The following is a 19,473-nucleotide window of genomic DNA, read 5'->3' on the forward strand; positions in this document are numbered from 1 at the left end:
ACTGATAACCTCCAGATGAACCAGAGTGACTGATTTGGGGGGTTTGGTGCTTTTCTTGTGCTCCTTCTGCCTGTGTAGCAGTTTAATCTGAGTCAAAACCAAACTCGCAGCCTGTGTTCAGAGTGAGATAGTGCATGACTGTTTTATTTTCTCCTGTCTTTCTTTTTCTTTACATTTATATCTTTTTTTTTGGAGGGGGGGGCTACTTCTGCTGCATATGGAAGTTCCCAGTCCAGGGGTCGAATAGAGCTGCAGCTGCTGGCCTACACCACAGCCACAGCCAACGGGGGATCCGAGCCTCATCTGCAACTCATGCCACAGCTCATGGCAACGCTGGATCCTTAACCCACTGAGCGAGGCTAGGATCGAACCCGTGTCCTCATGGACACGTGTTCTAAACCTTCTGAGCCACAATGGGAACACCTCTCCTCTCTTCCAACCCGAGGGGCTCAGCGGTAAATGGGAGCCTCTTTGGGAAGAAGGTGGTCACATGACTTTAACTGGTCGTAGATGGTTTTTCAAACATTTTTGAAAAAGTATAGTTGAAAATATGAGTGACTCTTCTGACTGTGGCTTCTTTGCTTCCTTGCAAAGCCATGTCCTGAAGGGCAAGACACCCCTCCTGCTGGGGGCAGCATGTCCCCACTTTCTTGGTCCCAGGCCACCCCGAGTCACTACCTGAAACGTGGCTCGAAAGTTCTAATTCTGGGGAGCTGTGGGTCAAAGCCGCGATTTTCCCACAGCCGTTTAGCTGTCACTGGTAAATCAGTTTCTGGAGTTTCCTGCATTTTGGAGACCAGTTGTATTCCTTGATGCCCAAAGCAAGAAACTCAACCCCGGACCTAAAAATGAAGACCTTGGGAGAACGTTTTTATTAAGTGTTTACAATGGATCTCCTTATATTCCCTTCATCCAGCAGGTGTGGTCATGCAGAACCTACAGAACACCCAGTGCTACGCTGTGATTTCACAGAGATCCCAGGCTTTCTGTGCTGGGGGTTCAGTACAGGGCTACACAACATGTTTCTTATTTGGTCGTTGTATGCTGTATGCCTGGGATGGCAAGTTCTGTCTTCAGCAGATGAGATTATCTAGGGCAGGTCAAAGTCAAGTCAAACCTTATTTGTCCCCATCAGATTATCAACCTGGTTTACCCATATTTAACCAGGTCTCTTTAGCAGATCAATCTGAGTATCTTTGACATTAGGGGGTAACACCTCATTTGTGAGAATTTAAGAAAAGGCTTTTTCCCCCGTGGCAGAACTGCCCTCCTCATCCATTGTCCACTGCTTGGAGACAGGCACTTCTATGCACTGGTCCCCATGGATGCATCTAGCTGCCTCCTCACCTCTGGAAAGTGGGGTCAGAGGGTGTGGCCATCTCCGCCACTCCTGGGGGGACCCAACAGAAGAGTGAGGGTGAAAGGGGAGAAAACTGGAAGGCGTGTGTGTGTGTGTGTGTGTGTGTGTGTGTGTGTCTTGGACACAGACCGGGCTGTAATTTGGCAGATGGGAGAGAAGGATGGAGGAACCATTGACCGAGGGCCTCCTGCAGGGCCGTGGCCTGTCCCTTGGAGGGGACAGGAGGCAGCAGTGTGGGGGTGACCCTGGCCTCCCCTCCATAGGAGCTGGTCTTGGACCTGCCTGTCTGGCCTCCAAGCATCCCCTGTCCTTCCCTTCTCCGAAGTGTGGTTCTGTCCAGCCCAAGGATGCACAGGAGAGCACTTCCCGTGTGAGCGTGTGTGCATGACTGAGTCGCTTTGTTGTATGTTAGAAATTATCACAGCGGGAAATCAACTGTACTTCAATAACACCTTAAAAATGATTTAAACACAGAAAGAAAGAAAGAAAGAAAGAAAGAAAGAAAACTATGATGGCCGAAGGCAAGGTGGCCTGGGATGAAGCTAAGACCGGAGTCCCGGAGGCAGGGCTGTGCGTGCAGATTGCTGTCTGGCTTTTCTTTCCACGGGGGCCTCCTAATTTCTGGGCCGTGTGTGACGTTGCCATGCTGGTATTTCTTCTTCTGCCGAGGAATGTGGACTGGAGGCCAACCAGAACCCTTTGACACATGCAAGGCATTAAATAGGAGTTTTACAGAAAATACGGGACAAAGAGGGCTGGGATAGAAAGCACAAGCAGAGCTAAGGAAGGAACACCTTTGGGGTGTGACTTCCAACAGTAAGATCAGGGTCTGAATGGAACCTGGACAGGCGGTCACGAGGGAGTCTGCCGGTCTGTCTCCGGCCCTTGGGGGAAGGGACCTGGACCGTGCTGGCCGGCTCAGGCCCCTCAAAGCCCGGACACTGGTGCACCTGACCAAAGCCACATTTGCTTTTGGTCCAAGCCCTGGTCCCTCCAGCAAGCCGCACTTTCAGGGCTGATGTGCCGTCCGGCTTTAGAGGAGGCACGGACTGGCCCTCTGAATTCAGGCCTGGGTTGCTTTTCCAGGCTTGAAGGAACTCTCAGATCTCAGCACCACGCTTGCTGTCGCTTCTCATCTCTGACACCCTGCCAGCTCAGGAAAGAGTTCATAATTAAAAATGTAAAAATGTTAATTACCTGAAGATACTTCCTGATGGGTAGCACTGATCAGGAGGGAAATTGATGGTATTAAAACAGGGAAACTTATTAGATTAAGCAATATTCATGGGAAATGCATCTCATAAGAGCTCTGTGTGTGGCCAGGCAGGTTTGGTGCTGTTTGGACGGTATGATTTTTGGTAGGTGAAGATGCACTCAGCTAGAGAGCAATGGATGAACCGAGTTGCTCCGAAAGAAAAGTATGCGTTTCTGGTGAGAGAAATACTCAGAGACACAGAGACGACCCAGGGACAAGCAGGAGAAAGGGACGGGACAGCTTTGACCATCTGGTGGCCTTGCGAGCTAGGGGTCAGGTGGCAGGATTTCCGGGGAGGTTCTGCTGGGCATCTGGGCTGGGGTCACTGAGGGGCGGGTGGAGTTGTGCCCAAGACAAGGCCGTGACCAGCTTCACCAGCATCAGGGGTGTTTCTCCAGCTGCTGGGCCCTCAGCTCCTCAGAGGCGGATTGTCTGCCCTATGGGGTGCCCTGGCTGCCTGGCAAACTTCTGGAAGGGTCCAGAGAGTAAGGACATAGTTTAGGCTTTTCCAACCTTTCACAACCACTCAGCTCTGCTGAGCTCCAAAGCGGCCGCACATAATTTGTCCACACACAGCACGACTGGGTCCCACTAAAACTCCACTGATGAGCGCTGAAGCTTGAAGGGCATGCAGCTTTTACGTGTGATGAAGCATCTTGTTTTTCTCCCCCCGCCACCCTGTCATTTAAGGATGTACACTCTCTTCTCAGCTCCAGATCTGGCCTGCAGACGCGCCAGCACTTGCTGTGTGGGACTGTCTCAGAGTCTTCATGGGCCAATCTCTCCCTTGATCAGATTCATGTATTTTAAACTCTAGAAATTGAACTTGCTGTGTTTGTGGGCAAAGCTGCAGCGTGAATGAAAAGGCAAGACTGAAGACGCCTTAGTGGGTCACAGGTGATCACTGAAGTTGAATAGTTATCTAGTGGACACGTCTTTTCTGAGTTCTGGCCTTTAAAATGTTTTCCACTGGAGCTCCTGCTGTGGTGCAATGGGATCGATCGTGTCTCCGCAGTCCTGGAATGCAGGTTCAACCCCCAGCCTGGCGGAGGGTTGAGTATCCAGTGTCGCTACAGCTGCGGCCTAGGTCACAGCTGTGACGTGGCTCTGATCCCTGGCCAGGGAACTCCATGTGCCACAGGACGGTCGAAAAAGAAAAAAGAAAAAAAAATTTTTAATTTAAATACAGTTGATTTACAGTGTGTTAATTTCAGTTGTATAGCAAAGTGATTCAGTTATACACACACACACACACACACACTTTTTTTTTCCATTATAGGTCATTCCAAGATATTGAGTGACGTTCCCTGTGCTATACAGTAGGTCCTAGTTGGTTATCTATTTTATAGATGTTAGTGAATTCTGGCATTTTATCTGTTTGGTATTGTGCACTGTTTAGACAGGCGCTTATGGCGCATCGATTCATTGATTGATTCCTGTTTTCATTCATCGAATGAAATCAACTGTTTCATTGAGTATCAGACACAGGGTGAGGTCCTTGGTGATACCGCTGTGGGGGTTGGCAAAGCTCCTCCCTTCTGGAGGTTACAGCTGAGGGAGGCCGACGGATATTTAGCAGCACCTGCACAGGTGCTGCTGCCATGATGGATTCGTCACTCTTCTGTAGCAGGGCCTCCTGTGTACCCCCTGGAACTCCCAGGGTGCCCACCTTCCCGCTACCATTCTTTAACTCTATCTGCCTGCTCTTCCCTCCCAACCTCCTCCCTCACTCGTGGGAAGCCCTACTGGCTGCAGCAGGTATGCACACCTGCAGTGCTGAGGAATTGATGCCTCCTCCCACCTTCACCAAGGACTTTAGAGCAGATGCATAAGTACCCTCCCTTGGCCCTGGAGCAGGAAAATATTTCTGTTTCACATCATTTTGCAGAGTTCTCCCCAAGGGATTGATCTCCCATCCCCTACACAGGTGGCTGGCTTATAAATAGACAGATATATGACACAGGACAAGTGACGGCGAACTTGGGACAGCTTGGGATCAGCCTGTTGGATGAAGGAAAAAATATGTAAGCCGAGAGCTGGCAGAGGAGGTGGGAGCTAGTCCAGGAAGAAGCCAGGGGTGTGTGGGGATGCGGGAAGACCGCCAGTAGGCGAAGGGGGGGTTCTGACCACCCACCTTGCTCAGCACTGTGCCAGGTGAGAGGGTACTGAGGCTCCTGCTCTCATGAAGCAGCAGGTCAACTGGGCTCAGATTCCTAGAGGGATAATTTCTGGAATGTGTCTTGATTGTTTCACTTTCATATTGTCTTCTGATTTTCTCGTTTTGCCCAGTGACCACCTGGGGAGGGGCAGGAATATTCTCTATGTGGAGAGAGTGAGTTGCAGAAAAATTGGAGGGCACAGCGGTTGTCTTGGCTCTGAGATCCCTGGTGTTTCTCCCTCTGCAAGGCTGTTGATGGTGCCCAAGAAGGGAAAACCATTTTCTGCAAAACCAGGACTACCTGACCCCCTTGCAAAGTGGACAAGAGTCAAAACCATTCGGGATTCTGCACTTTTTCGATAAACACACATGGTAACGCATGTTTTATAAAAATGGCATCCAAGGCGGTGCTACTCTTGGGACATCTATCTTTTCCTTAGTATGTTGTGAACAATTTCTATGTCAATAATTAGACATCTAATAATAAATAATCAAATCTCAGGTAGATGTGCTGTATTCCAGGACATGGATATCCTGGGATGTTTTTGTAAATATTTTTGCTATTACAAGTGAACATCCATGTATGTTACGTTGGGCTGATATGGCCAACAATTTCCATAGGCTCAGTTCATGGACTCAGCCTACAGAGGCTGTGTCCCTATTAATCCATCTTCTCATTTATTCTCCTCCCCTAATTGTGTTTAAGGGTCTTGGGTCCCCCTCTTTATCAGTCTCAGATATCACACATTTCTTTGATTACTAATAATTCGTAACAGGATGAGTTTTGAGTGTGTTGAGTGTTGTTTGCCAGGCTGGCTTCGATGCGTTCCGTGCCTCGGCTGTCTGGTTCCCTGTGGGAGGTGGAATCAGGCCCTCCCCTAGTGTCCACATCCTAATCCTTGAATGCTGTGCATGTTATCTTATGGAGTGAGGGGGCTTTGCCTGTGGTTCTGAGAAAGAAAGATGAACCTGAGCCCAATGTAATCACATGGGTCCTTAAAATATGGGAGAGGAGAACAGAACGTCGGAGTCAAGAGACAGATTAGAGAGGCTTCAAGGCCGTTGGCCTTGAAGAAGGAGGGGCAGGTGGCAGGGGATGCAGGCTCCTCTGAAAGCTGGAAAAGGCAAGGAAACAGATTTCCTGCCCACAAGCCTCCGGAAAGGCCACAGCTATGCTGACGCCTTCATCTGAGATATGGGACTTCTGACCACCCGAACAGCGAGACTACAAATCTGGGAGCTAGAAGCCACGCAGTTTGCGGTAACTTGTCACAGCAGTGAGAGGAAACCAGTGCTTTCATACATGATGCGCTGGTGAAAATTCTGCTCTGAGCCATATTCGATAGAGGAAACTTAGGTTTGCTTGGTGTAGTTATATAATCGACCTAAATTAAAATCATGAGATTGTTTGTAATTTGCAGCACATTTAACAAGCGTCAAAGCTGCACTGGGACCCAGGTGTGTTTTTCATATGTTTATTGGTCATTTGGTTAATTTTCAACTCATATCCATTTCTATTGATTTGTGGGCACTTTTTACATTTTCAGCATAAAACCATTGTCTGCCAGGCATATTATGAGTAAATATTTTTATATATTTTTTGTCTATCTTTGTTTAAAGTGTATCTTCTCACATCAAAAATTTTTTTAAATTTCCTTTTTTTTTTTTTTTTAACACCCACAGCATGTGGAAGTTCCCAATTCAGGGATCAAACCCGAGCCACAGCTGTGGCAAATGCCAAACCCTTAAATGCTAGTCCCTCAGGGAACTGCTAATTTCTTAATTTTTTTAGTAATGAAATCTATTTTTTCCTTATGGTTTATATCTTGTTATTATAAGTTAAAAAGACACTCTCTGCCCCAAGATTATACAAATATTTACATATGTTTTCTTTTACCAACTGCAGGATTTATTTTTTATATTTGCATCTTGGATTCCTCTGGAATTTATTTGGGTGCAGGGTAATAGCTAAGCTATTAAGCTAAACTCATTTTTTCATTCCCCTTTCTGAATTTCCCCAAGTTCCTAGATCTGTGTCTGCATGTCTGCATTCTCTGTACTGTGATCCATTGTTCTGTCTTTCCTGCACCAGGACACACAGACTTAACTATTGTCACTCGGTGACACCTTCCAACGTCCAAAAGACCAGGTCAAGGTTGGGGCATCAGATGTGCTCTTCCTGTTGTATGATTTTACATTTCCAATTTATGAATCGCTTACATCTATGTCTTGGTATCGTGCTTTGTTGTTTCACTTTTGTATATGTTTTGTCTTTTATCTTTTCCTGTTTTTTCCATAACAATAAAAATTTTTTTGTTAATTTTTTTTTTGGTCTTTTTAAGGCTGCACCTGCGGCATCTGGAAGTTCCCAGGCCAGGGGTCGAAGCCACCGGCCTACATGACAGCCACAGCAATGCCAGATCCAAGCCTCGTCTGCAACCTATGCCACAGCTCACGGCAACTCCGGATCCTTAACCCACTGAGTGAGGCTGGGGATTGAACCCACATCCTCATGGATCCTCATTGGGTTTGTAACCTGCTGAGCCACAATAGGAGCTCCCTTGTTAATTTTTTTTTAAAAGAATTCTCCTGGTAATTTGGAAGCTGTCCATATTCATTTTCTAGGAAGAAAGGGGCTATGCTCACTCTATATATTAAAACAATTAAAATAGCATTGCAGGTTTGATTAGTTGGTGGTTCTAAAAGTGACACATGACCATTTATTTATTTATTTATTTATTTATTTATTTATTTATTTATTTTCCTTTTGCCTTTTCTGGGCCCGCTCCCATGGCATATGGAGGTTCCCAGGCTAGGGGTCTAATTGGAGCTGTAGCCACTGGCCTAGGCCAGAGCCACAGCAACATGGGATCCGAGCCGCGTCTGTGACCTACACCACAGCTCACGGCAATGCTGGATCCTTCACCCGCTGGGCAAGGCCAGGGATCGAACTTGAAACCTCATGGTTCCCAGTTGGGTTCGTTAACCACTGCACCAGGATGGGAACTCCCGACTATTTAAATGATCAGAAAAGATCTGAAAATATAAAGAAATGAAAATCACCTATCCTCATATTCTCCTGGGAAAGACCGGTATCAGCCATTTGCAGCCTAAGTTATAAGATGTCTGTCTGGGTAACTCTCCAGTCATGCTGTTTGGCTGCATGTTTTGTTTGTATAATACGTATCCAGGATGTCTTCCCTTGCAAATAAATTAAATTACATCTCCATCCTTAAGAAGGACGTCATAGTCTATTGTATTTATCTCTCTGAACTCCTACTGTTGAGTATTGGGTTTGTTTCTGCCTCTTAGAATCATAAATAAAACTGCAGTGAACATTCTGCTTCCGTTATTTCTTTACTATGTGTTTCCAGTTGCTTGAACCAAGATACGGTGATGGCTTCTGTCGTCAGCTGCCAAATTGCCATCTCAAGAGAAAGTGTCATTTTGTATGTCTGCCAGCGATAGAGAAGCACCTCGTTTTTCCTACCCTCCCAGTCCATATGAACTGTATTGATCTTTTGGATCTTTTGTCAGGTTGGTGGTTAAAATGATATCTCATTATTTTAATTTATCTTTAACTGATTATTAGTTGAACATTTCCTTGTATTAGCTACTATCCGTTAATATTTCTTTACCATTTGAATCTATTTTTCAATCTGATCAAGAATGAAATGGTGTCAGTGGAGGCCCCTCTGAATGACATGTGGGCATCCAGTATCCCACTATCGTGGGCAGGAGGGGGACAGACACCCCCCAGCTCACCAGGAGCTTAGACGGGCTCTGCCTCTCATCAGCCAAACCTTCTTCCAACTGTGATTTGACCCTGCATTGTCTTCTTGGCTCTGATTTGGCACTTCCTGGAGATGCTATTTTTAGTCACCTTTGCTTAGCTCCATCTGGCCATCTGTGAGGGGTTTCCTGGGACTTGCTAGGATGCCACCGTTCCAGCTAAGATTGCCCAAAGCACAGCTCCAATTACTGCAAGAAACTACGGATTTGTCTAAGACCATGTGTCTGGCTTGACAAGAGCCATGCCTATAGCATCAGCTCTTCCTTCTCTTTCCCTTCTGTGGTGGCATCTCACCTTGAAATCGCCAGCCCTTGCTGCCTCATCGTTATCTTGACGTCAGCGTGTTCTTTGCCTCAGTGTCTCCCTCATGTCACTTATCACTCCCCCTCTCCCAGCCGATCACACTGCACACCTGTGTGTGCCCAGCCCCTGGGTTCGAATCCAAGCTCCTTACCTCCTGATCCTGGTCAAGTTACTGACCCTCAGGCCTCTGTTTCTTCGTCTCTAGAGTGGGAGTGAATTTGAGTACCTGGTCTACGTCATAGAGCTCGGCGACATTAAATGACATATGAGAGGAGGGGCCCGGCATAGGCCAGACGAAAAAGCTGGCTTTTGTTTTTAAGGTGATCGTGGCTACTTCCAGGAAAACTACAGTGACATCCCTGGGAGTGTCCTCAAGGGCCTGCCACCTCCGTCTGCCTTTTCCTGCAGGAAAGAGCCCCTTCCAATGGGGTTCTGATGAAGGGGTCACGTGCAGTGTCCTGTGACCTCTGGTCTCTGGTCCAAGTTGGGGCTCGAGGGTCCTCCTGGTCCACGTTCGGGTTCGTGAGACTTAGCAAATCTCTTCTGGAGGAATACGGAGCAGGGCTTTGCTGTTTTCTTCCAGGCTGCACACTAAAATTCAAGGGTAGCAGAGCAGCCGAGTTTGACTTTTAAATAAGTTTCCTGCTTCTCCTTCTCCCTCTGCCATCCCCAGGCTCAGTTCTCTCCCTTGTCCCAGGAGCCCACCCACCTGAAAATCAAAAGATGAGCTCCCTGCAATTCTGGGAGCGCAGCCCTGATTGAAGACTTGCAGAAAAGCCGGGGTGTCTGGGGTTTTGGAATAAAATTTCTTCTCCTGCCTACAACAGATCCGCGTCTAATCAAAACCCTTAATTAAAAAAAAAATCTCAGGTACTTAATTTGATTTGCTTATTTGCATAATATTGGAGGACAAAAGAAATCTGCTCCTCAGCCCGCATTTCTGCTGCAGGCCAAGGGCTGGTCCCTGGTGATCTGCCCTATAATCAGGCCGGCCCTGGGGGAGGCAGAGGGCTCCTCCTGCCAGTGCAGTTCAGCTGCTGGGGGTGGGGCTGGGGGATGTGCTGCTCCTTAAGTGGGAAGTTTCTGGAAATGCCTTTGTAGGAAAAAAAGCTTTTGTCCCACATTTCAGCCGCTGGTTTTAAAGTGCCCGCTTCTCTGAAAGTGGACAACTCTGCTCATGCTGTGTGTGCAGCATGAATAGATAGGATGTCGGGGGCTTTAGGGAATGCGCTTGATGGGGAGAGGCAGTGGGGGTGAAGAGGGGGCACTGGAGCCAAGCTGCCCTTCACATCCTTGTCCTTCGGTGACATTTGCTACTTCTGTTGGCCATCTAGGTTGTCCTCGCTGGAGCACTCTGTAAGCTTCTGAGGACAAATGTTCATAGCAGATTAGTCTTAAGGACCAAATCTCAAAGCCAAAAGGAATGGGAAGTTCCCCTTGAACAGTATTGGCTTCAAGCACGTTTGCCAAGTCCCACAGGGACCTACCTACCTGCCCCCGAGTCCCCTGGACTCAGGTCAAACAGCCAGGCAATGTACTCACAGGCCAGCAGGGGGAGCCCCAGAGTCCAGAGGAGGAGCGGGGCGGGCAGCCAGCTTCCAGCAAAGCTCAGAGACCAACTCAAAAAAACACATATCTGCTGAAAAAAGGAGGGCTTTAGGAATCTGCACAGCTATTTACATTACCTATTCAATGCTGTTCAGAAATGAGGTAAAATCAGGCTCTCAGAACTTGGAGCAAATGTTTGTGTCCATTTTATTATTAAAAATTATGTTTGATAAGACTAGTTTTTCCCTCAAATGGTCTAAGTGATTGCTTAAAAGAGCTCCATTTCACACTTTTAATTTTGAGTTATTCTCCTATCTGTAATAAAGCACCAGTCGAGCACAGAATTAGTATTCTGGAAGAAAGAGCTTAATGAGCTAAAACATTTCTATCTGGGGTAGGGAGAGCATCTTATCTTGCCTAAGTGTTTTAGAAGGAATGTGCAAAGAAAGAGGCAGAATATTCGATAACGACTCGCCTAAGTGGAAAAAAAATACGTTGGTCCCTCCTCTTCTCTTTTCCCGTGTGCCTAATAAGCCAGTTCGCATGGCCATGCCTTTCTGTACAGTCAGGTTCAACCTGAAGCTCTTGATACAGAGCTTGGGCTGTTCATTTCAGGTGCGCTGGATTCTTTTATTACCAAGAGTTAAGGAAGAAAAGAGCCTTCTCTTCTCGGTTCCATCTCTGGCATCAGATGCTCCATCATATATCATCGTCTGTGGCGGGTGGCTTTGGAAATAGCTGACTATTAGCAACTTAATTGACCTTGAATATACAATGCAGACTTGAGCGGAGTGCTCACGGAGAGGGCTGCCAGCAGACAGTGAAATTGGAAAAAATAGCCTCTCGGGTTACATCTGTACTGAAGTTTTCAGGAAGAAATAAAAGAAGATGTGGCTGCTAATGGAACTTTTAGCAGGAGTTTAACAACTGTCACCCCATTTTAGGTGCTACTGGAATTCTTGCTCTGTCTTAGAGGCGAGTTCATATTTCATGCAGGGATAAACTGGTACTCATTATTGGAGCATCTGTTAGTCTGCTGGCTTTTTGAATTATGGATATTGGAGAGATCTTAAAAATATGCAACTTGGGAATTCTCTTGTGGCTCAGCCTGCTAAAGATCCAGGGTTGTCACAGCAGCGGCTCAGGTTGTTGCTGACATAGGCTCGAGCCCTGGCCTGAGAAATTCCACCTGCTGTGGGTGTGTCAAAAAATAAATAACCTAATCTTCGGAGTTTCTGTCGTGGCGCAGTGGAAACAAATCCAACGAGCATCCATGAGGATGCAGCTTTGATCTCTGTCCTCAGTCAGTGGGTTAAGGATCTGGGGTTGCGGTGAGTTGTGGTGTAGGTCGAAGACGTGGCTCGGATCTGGCATTGCTGTGGCTGTGGTATAGGCTGGCGACTACAGCTCTGATTTGACCCCTTGCCTGGGAACTTCCATATGCTGCGGGTGCGGCCCTAAAAAGACTAAATAAATAAATAAATAAAGTCTTTGAAAAATATACAACTCAGAAGTAGCGGTTTCATAATAAAGCCTATTACATGTGTTTTATAAAATTCCGAGAATTATGCCTAGGGTTAAATGTCAGTACATGCAAGAAGATGGCAATTATGTATCACAGCATCTTTTAAAACCTATCCAGGACCATCGAAGTCAGGAATTGGAAAAGCCAAATATGTCAGTCTCATTTTTACCCTCAGCTGTCCTGAGCTGAGATCTTGGCTATGGTGGGATAAGTAAATGCCAATGTTTTCATTTGGGTAAAACTATAAAAAGAGTTAAGGTAGAAGTCGGGTCAGTCGGTATGCAGATTTGGACCGAAGATATGAAAGGCGATTACTGTCGTACCTAGGCTATGAAATGGTGATGCGGTTGGTCATGGGGAGTTACGGATGCTAACGTCAAAAAATAACCTCAAAGGACAAAGAAAATGATAGCAAAGCAGAAGAACAGGTTTAGCCCAGAGGCAACTGAGCTAGAGGTGGTTTCCATAGCTGAAGCCACGCATTGAAATAAATGATCATTCATTCCTTGGTATATTTCAATTAAAATATTTTTTCCTAAATTAGCGTACAATAAAGTTGATTTTTTTTGAGTGCATAGGCTAATGACTTTTTATTTATTTGTTTGTTTGGGCCACACCCACCACATGTGGGTCCTCAACCAGGGATCGACCCTGCGCCATAGCAGTGAGATGCTGCAGCGATAGCACCGGATCCTCAACCTGCTGCACCACAAGAGAACTCCCAGTCTATGAATTTTAATGCATTGCCCGGATTCATGTAACTGCCATCACACTTAGGATTCAGGACTGTTCCATCACCCCCAAAGCTGCTTCCTGCTAATCCAGCTGTCTCATCTTTTTCTCTTGTGACCCTGGAAGCCTCAGGTCTGTTCCTGCCCACAGTCTGGTCTTTGGGTGACCGACAAATAACTGGAATCAAGCAGTAGGTAATTTTCGAGACTGGCTTCCCTCCCTCAGCACAGTGCCCTTTAGAGTCATCCAGGGTGCTGTGTACACTTGCAATTTTTTTCTCTTTAATGTTCGGTTCGTAACTGATTGTGAAGGCTCCACAGTTTGTTATTCATTCATGAGCTGAAGGACTTGGTATTGTTGCAAAAAAAGAAAGAAAGACAGAAAGGAAGGAAGGAAGAAAGAAAGGAAGGAAGGAAGAAAGATTGTTTCATGGAGTTCCCGTTATGGTGCAATGGAAACAAATCCGACTAGGAACCATGGGGATTTAGGTTCGATCCCTGGCCTTGCTCAGTGGGTTAAGGATCCGGCCTTGCTGTGAGCTTTGGTGTAGGCTGGCAGCTGCAGCTCTCATTAGACCCCTAGCCTGGGAACCTCCATATGCTGTGGGTGCGGCCCTAAAAAGACCAAAAAAAAAAAAAAAAGAAAGAAATATTCATGAATAGAACTGCTATAGACATTCACATACAGATTTTTGTGTGAATGTACATGTTGCTTTCTTTCTCCCTCTGTCTTTCTGCCCTTCTTTCTTTCTTCCTTTCTTACTTTTTCTTTCTTTCTTTCTTTCTTTCTTTCTTTCTTTCTTTCTTTCTTTCTTTCTTTCTTTCTTTCTTTCTTTCTTTCTTTCTTCCTTCCTTCCTTCCTTCCTTCCTTCCTTCCTTCCTTCTTCCTTCCTTCTTCTCTTTCTTTCTTTCTTCTTTCTTTCTTTCTTTCTTTCTTCTTTCTTTCTTTCTTTCTTTCTTTCTTTCTTTCTTTCTTTCTTTCTTCTTTCTTTCTTCTTTCTTTCTTTCTTTCCTTCTTTCTGCTTTTTAGGGCTGAACCCAAGACATGTGGAAGTTCCCAGGCTAAGAGTCTAATTGGAGCGACAGCCGTCAGCCTATGCTGCAGCCACAGCCAATGCTGGATCCCTGACCCACTGAGAGAGGTCAGGGATCGAACCCACATCCTCATGGATACTAGCTGGTTTCATTTCCACTGAGCCACAACGGGAACTCCCGACACGTTCATTTCTCTAGAGAAAATCTTGAGGTGTGCATATAGCAAGTAGGTGTTTAAGTTGATGAGAAACTTCCAAACCATCTTCAGGCACAGCGGTACCACTTTGCATTCCCAACAATAATGGAGGGGAGTCTGGTTGCTCTGTATCCTTGTCGGCACTTAGTAGTATCAAAAATTTATATTTTTTTGGAGTTTAATTTTAGCCATTCTAATAGGAGTGTAGGATTTATTGTCCTTCACATGGACTTCAGGTAAGTGTCTAGTCAAGTCTTTGCGCATTTCCTAATTGGATTGTATTTTCTCACTCTTGAGTCGTGAGAGTTTGGACGTATTCTAGATCCAAGTCATTGTTGGATGCAGGATTTGTAAAAATTGTTTCCCAGTCAGTACTTTTTTCCCTTAAAAGTGTCATTCACAGAGCAAAGTTTTTCATTTTAATGAAGTCCAGTTTATCAGGTTTTCTTCATTTGTGGACTGAGCTATTGGTGTTATGTCTAAAGAGGTCTTTGCCTAGGCCCGAGATTTCCTCTAATTCCAGGTTTATGTTTGACTTTTAGATCTTATTCCATTTTGAATGATTGATTTTGCGGTTTAGGTCAATGTTTTTTGTTTTTGTCTTTTTTGCCTGTGAATGTGTCCAGTGTAATTTGTCTTTGTACCTTTGTCAAAAATCATTTGGCCCTGTTGCGTGGGTCTATTTTTGGTCTGATAGTGTTCCATTTCCTTATCTCTTACCAATACTACACTATTTGATTGCTATAGTTTTATAGTAAGTCTTAAAACTGGGTAGTGTGTTTACCCTGATTTTTTTTTTCTTTTTCAAAATTTTTATCTGTTCCAATTCCTTTGCCTTTCTACAGACTTTTTCTATGGCCACACCTGTGACATATGGGAATTCTTGGGTTAGAGGTCAAATTGGAACTGCAGCTGCAGGTCTATGGTGGTAATGCTGTATCCCTAAGCCAGCGAGCAAGGCCAGGGATTGAAGCCACATCCTCACAGAGACACTGGGTCCTTAACCCACTGAGCCACATTGGAACTCCTAGGATTATCTCACTTATGCCTTTAAAAAAGTTTCAGTTAAGATTTTTGTTGGAATTATCTTAAATTTAGAGATCATTTTGAAGAGAATTGGCTCTTTACTAAGGTGACCCTTCCAATTCATTACAGGTTATGTTTCTCTATTTAGGTATTCTTTGCCTTCTTCCATCTGCATTTTGTAATTTTTAGGTTCTGTACAGATTCATATTAGATTCTGTACATTTTTTTTATATTTATGACTAAGTATGTTATTTTGAAAGGAGCTATTATAAATGTTTTTTACATTTAATTTTGATTTCTAATTTTTCATGGCTACCATATAGAAGTATGATTGATTGTTCTCTGTGTATCTGTGTGTTGATCTTGTGTATTGAGAATTTGCTAGCCTCACTTAATAGTTTTAGAAATTTTGGGGTGTTTGTGTGTGTGTGTGTGTGTGTGTGTGTGTAATCCTTTGTATTTTCTACATAGAAAGTCATATTGCCTGTGAATAGATATGGTTTTATTTCTTCCTTTTCAATCTGTGTATCTTCTGTATGAATTTGCTTGGGCTGCTGTAACAAAACACTGAAGGCTGGGTGGCTTAAACAGCAGACATTTATCTCTCACCATTCTGGAGGCTGGAAGCCTAAGATTAAAGAGTCAGCAGAGTGGCTCTCTAATGAGAATTTTCCCTTGGGTGGTGCAGGGCCTCCTTCTTGCTGTGTGCTCACGCGTGTGCTCACATGGTCCTTCCTCTGGGTGGGTGTGGAGACAGAGAGCCCAAGAGAGCAGGAGCGAGCTCTCTGGTGTCTCCTTCCAGAAGGCTACTCACCCCATTGAACCGGGGCTCTGCTCTTACAACCTCGTTTCATTGTAATGACGTCCTTTGAGACCCATCTCCAAAGACAACTATGCTGGAAATAAAGGCTTCAAAAGATGGATTTGAGGGGAACACAAACAGTCCATAGCATCTTTTGTTCTTTTTTTCCCTGATTTCCTTGACTAGGACTTGTAGGCTAATACTGAAGGGGAGGGTGAGTAGAAATCTCGTCTTGCTCATCATCTTGCCTTGATCTTAGGGGAAATTCCGTCATTCACCTTTAAGTGATGTTTGCAGGAGGTATTTCTATAGACGTCACTTATAGGTTGAGGAAGTCTGCTCTAGCTCTAGTTTTCTGAGACTTTAAAAATCATGAATAGATATTGAACTTTATCAAATGCTTTTTTGCAACAATTGATGTGATCATGTGGTTTTTCTTCTTTATTCCCTCAATGTGGAGATTATACTGATTAACTTTCAAATACTGGGCCGGTCTTGCACGACCAGGATAAATTCCCCTGGATCATGGTGCAGTCTTCACCTTGCATCTTGCCGGATTTGATTTGATCATGTTTTGTTGAGGATTTTACTTCTGTGCTCATCGTGGGTATTAATTTGTTGCTCTTTTTCCTTGGACTCTTTTGTCCGGTCTAGGTGTCAGGGTGGACAGCCTTATTAAAAATGTGTGGAGGGTCGTTCTCTTGTCTTCTGTTTTCTAGGATTGTGTGGAATTGGTATTATTTCTCCTTTAAAGGTTTGGCAGACATCACCAGTAAAACCATCTGAGTCTGGATGTTTCTTATATGGAAAGTTTTAAACTACAAATTCAAATTATTTAAACTTATAGGACTATTCAGTTTTTCTATTTCTTCTGAGTGAGTTTTAGCCATTGGTAGTTTTTGAGAATTGTTTCATTCCATCTCAGTTGTTGAGTTTAAGTGAGTAGAATTGTTCTGAGTATTCCTTTATTACCCTTTTACTATCTGCCAAATTTGCTTATAACAATACCTTCTTTTTCCTTCATCGTATTAATAATTTGAGTCCTCCTCTCCCTCTCTCCCTTTCTCTCTCTCACCAGGTTTGACATGTACCCATTTTATTGATCTTTTAAAAGAACAGTTTTTAGCTTCATTGATTTTTTTTCCCTTATTATTTTCCTCTTTAAAATTTCACTTATTTCCATCCTATATTTTTATTATTTCCTTCCTCTGCTTGCTTTGGATTTATTTTACTCTTCTTTTTTTTCTAGCTTTTTAAAGTAATGCTTAAGAGTTACCTGAGACCTTCAAAAATTTCTAGTATAAGCATTTCATGCTATAAAATTTCCTCTGATCCATTCCTTCAGTTTTATAAGAGTAAATGGTAAGAAGTCAAGTCACTTTCAAGATAGCGAATTTCAGGCTGCTTTTTTTTTCTTTTCTCCAGCCACTACAATTAAAAAAGCCCTCACATGGTGCACCTACAGAATTAGGATGGGGAAAGGGCCCAACATCTGTCAGATGTCCTGTCCCATGTATTCATATTTCTAGGACAAAACTGTAGCCTTGAGCTTTGAAGAAGAAGTTAAATGATAATCTACAGATTCTGTTTGCTGTGTTATGGAACAAATGTCCAATATATTTTGAATGATCTTCCTAGAGATAACCAGTTTGGCTCACTGCCTTCATTACTCAGACAGCCTCATGGCTGGGTGACTGGCGCGTCACCACATGCTTCCATCAGGAAGTATTTCAGGAGTTCCAGCTGTGTCTCAGTGGGTTACAAGCCTGACAAGTATCCACGAGGGCATGACCCATCTGGCCCCGCTCAGTGGGTTAAGGATCTGGCATTACTTACTGTGAGCTGTGGTGTAGGCCAGCGGCTGTAGCTCCAATTAGACCCCCTGTCTGGGACCTTCCCCATGCTGAAAATGTGACCCTAAAAAGACTGAAAAAAGGAAAAAAAAAAACCAAAACATATTTCAGACCCACTAGAACTCCCCAGAGGACTCATGTTTGTGAGGATTTCTCTGAAAGAAACCCAAACTATGCATCAATTTCTATTTCAGTAATGCTTTCGAGAAGAGCATGTGCAGCAATTTGTCACCTGCCTTCTTCCCTTACTCTCTCCCAGATGATCTGCTTTTTTGGTTGTCCTCGGATGAGCCCAGGCTTCTCTCCAGCACCACAAGATTCTTGTGAGCTGTGTCCACACTGAGTGCTTCAGACACTGGGCTTCTTTGTTCTTCCGAGATTTTGACAGTCATCAATGATGCTTCCTCTCTCAGTTTGTGGGGGGTAAATTTTTTTTATTATTATGGTAAACAGTACCATTTTAACTACTTTATTTTTAGTTTTATTTTTTAATTAATTAATTTTTTTTTGGTCTTTTTGCCTTTTCTAGGGCTGCTCCCATGGAATATGGAGGTTCCCAGGCTACGGGTCTAACCGGAGCTGTAGCCACTGGCCTATGCCAGAGCCACAGCAATGCAGGATCCAAGCCGCGTCTGCAACCTACACCACAGCTCACAGCAACGCCTGATCCTCAACCCACTGAGCAAGGGCAGAGATCGAACCTGCAACCTCATGGTTCCTAGTCAGATTCGCTAACCACTGCACCATGACGGGAACTTGCATTTTAACCCCTTTAAAGTGTCATCGGTGGCATCAAGCACCTTCACGCTTCTGTGCAAACATCACCACCCCCACATCTCCAGACCGTTTTCCGTCTTCCCCAAACGAAGCTCTCCACCATCAAACACTGACTCCTTGCTGCTCTCCCCCAGCCCCCCGCAAATGCACCCTTCTACTTTACGTCCCTATGCATCTGACTACTAAATACTTCATTAGAAGGGAATCAGACCATCTTTGTTCTTTTGTGTTGGCTTATGTCACTTAGCATAATGTTTTCAAGGTTCTTCCATGGTGTAGCCTGCGTCAGAAGTTCCTTCCTTTTTGATGGTTTCCTGGTATTCCATTGTGTGCACATGCTGCTTGGTGTTTGTTCCTCCATCTAGTGATGGACATTTGGGTTGTTTCCTTTCTTGCTCATTTGGTAGCAAAACATTCTGTGTTTCCTTTCAGCCTGTGAGTATGAGGCAGAAAAGTGCTTCTGGGAGTTCCCGTTGTGGCTCAGGGGTAATGAACCTGAGCAGCATCCATGAGGATGTGGGTGTGATCCCTGGCCTTGCTCAGTGGGTTAAGGATCCAGCGTTGCTGTGAGCTGTGGCGTAAGTTGTAGACATGGCTGTGTTGCTGTGGCTGTGGCATAGGCTGACAGCTGCAGCTCTGATTCGACCCCTAGCCTGCAAACGTCCATATGCTTCACCGGCAGCCTTAAAAAAGACCAAAAAAAGAATAGAGCTTCCGTAGCCCTCAAGCTATGACAAGGCCTCAGATCTGCCATCTTGAGCACTAAGCCTGCTTTTGTCCCTCCATATCTATGGTGCAAAGCTGTAATTCTCTACATGCGGTGGCAGGGCCGTACTGCAACCTCCTGGGGAACTGTTTCAAGTGTTACTTCTTCCTCTTTCTCCTAAGCTGCTTTCCATTTGGAAAACAAGGATAAAGATGGGTCCTACATCTTAGTTGTTTCGGGTAAGATTTTTCTGAGCGCCTCCCGTGTAGACTCTGGGACATTTCTGCCAGTGGTTCCTCCCCTTAACCCTTGGGGTTATGGTGGAAGAGTGTTTATCTTGTCTGGAAGTAGTCAAGCCTGTCATACGCCCTCTCTGGGGCTTCATTGGCTTTCTTAGAATGTTAT

This window comes from Phacochoerus africanus, chromosome 15 (genome assembly GCF_016906955.1).
Source record: "Phacochoerus africanus isolate WHEZ1 chromosome 15, ROS_Pafr_v1, whole genome shotgun sequence".
Taxonomy (NCBI): domain Eukaryota; kingdom Metazoa; phylum Chordata; class Mammalia; order Artiodactyla; family Suidae; genus Phacochoerus; species Phacochoerus africanus.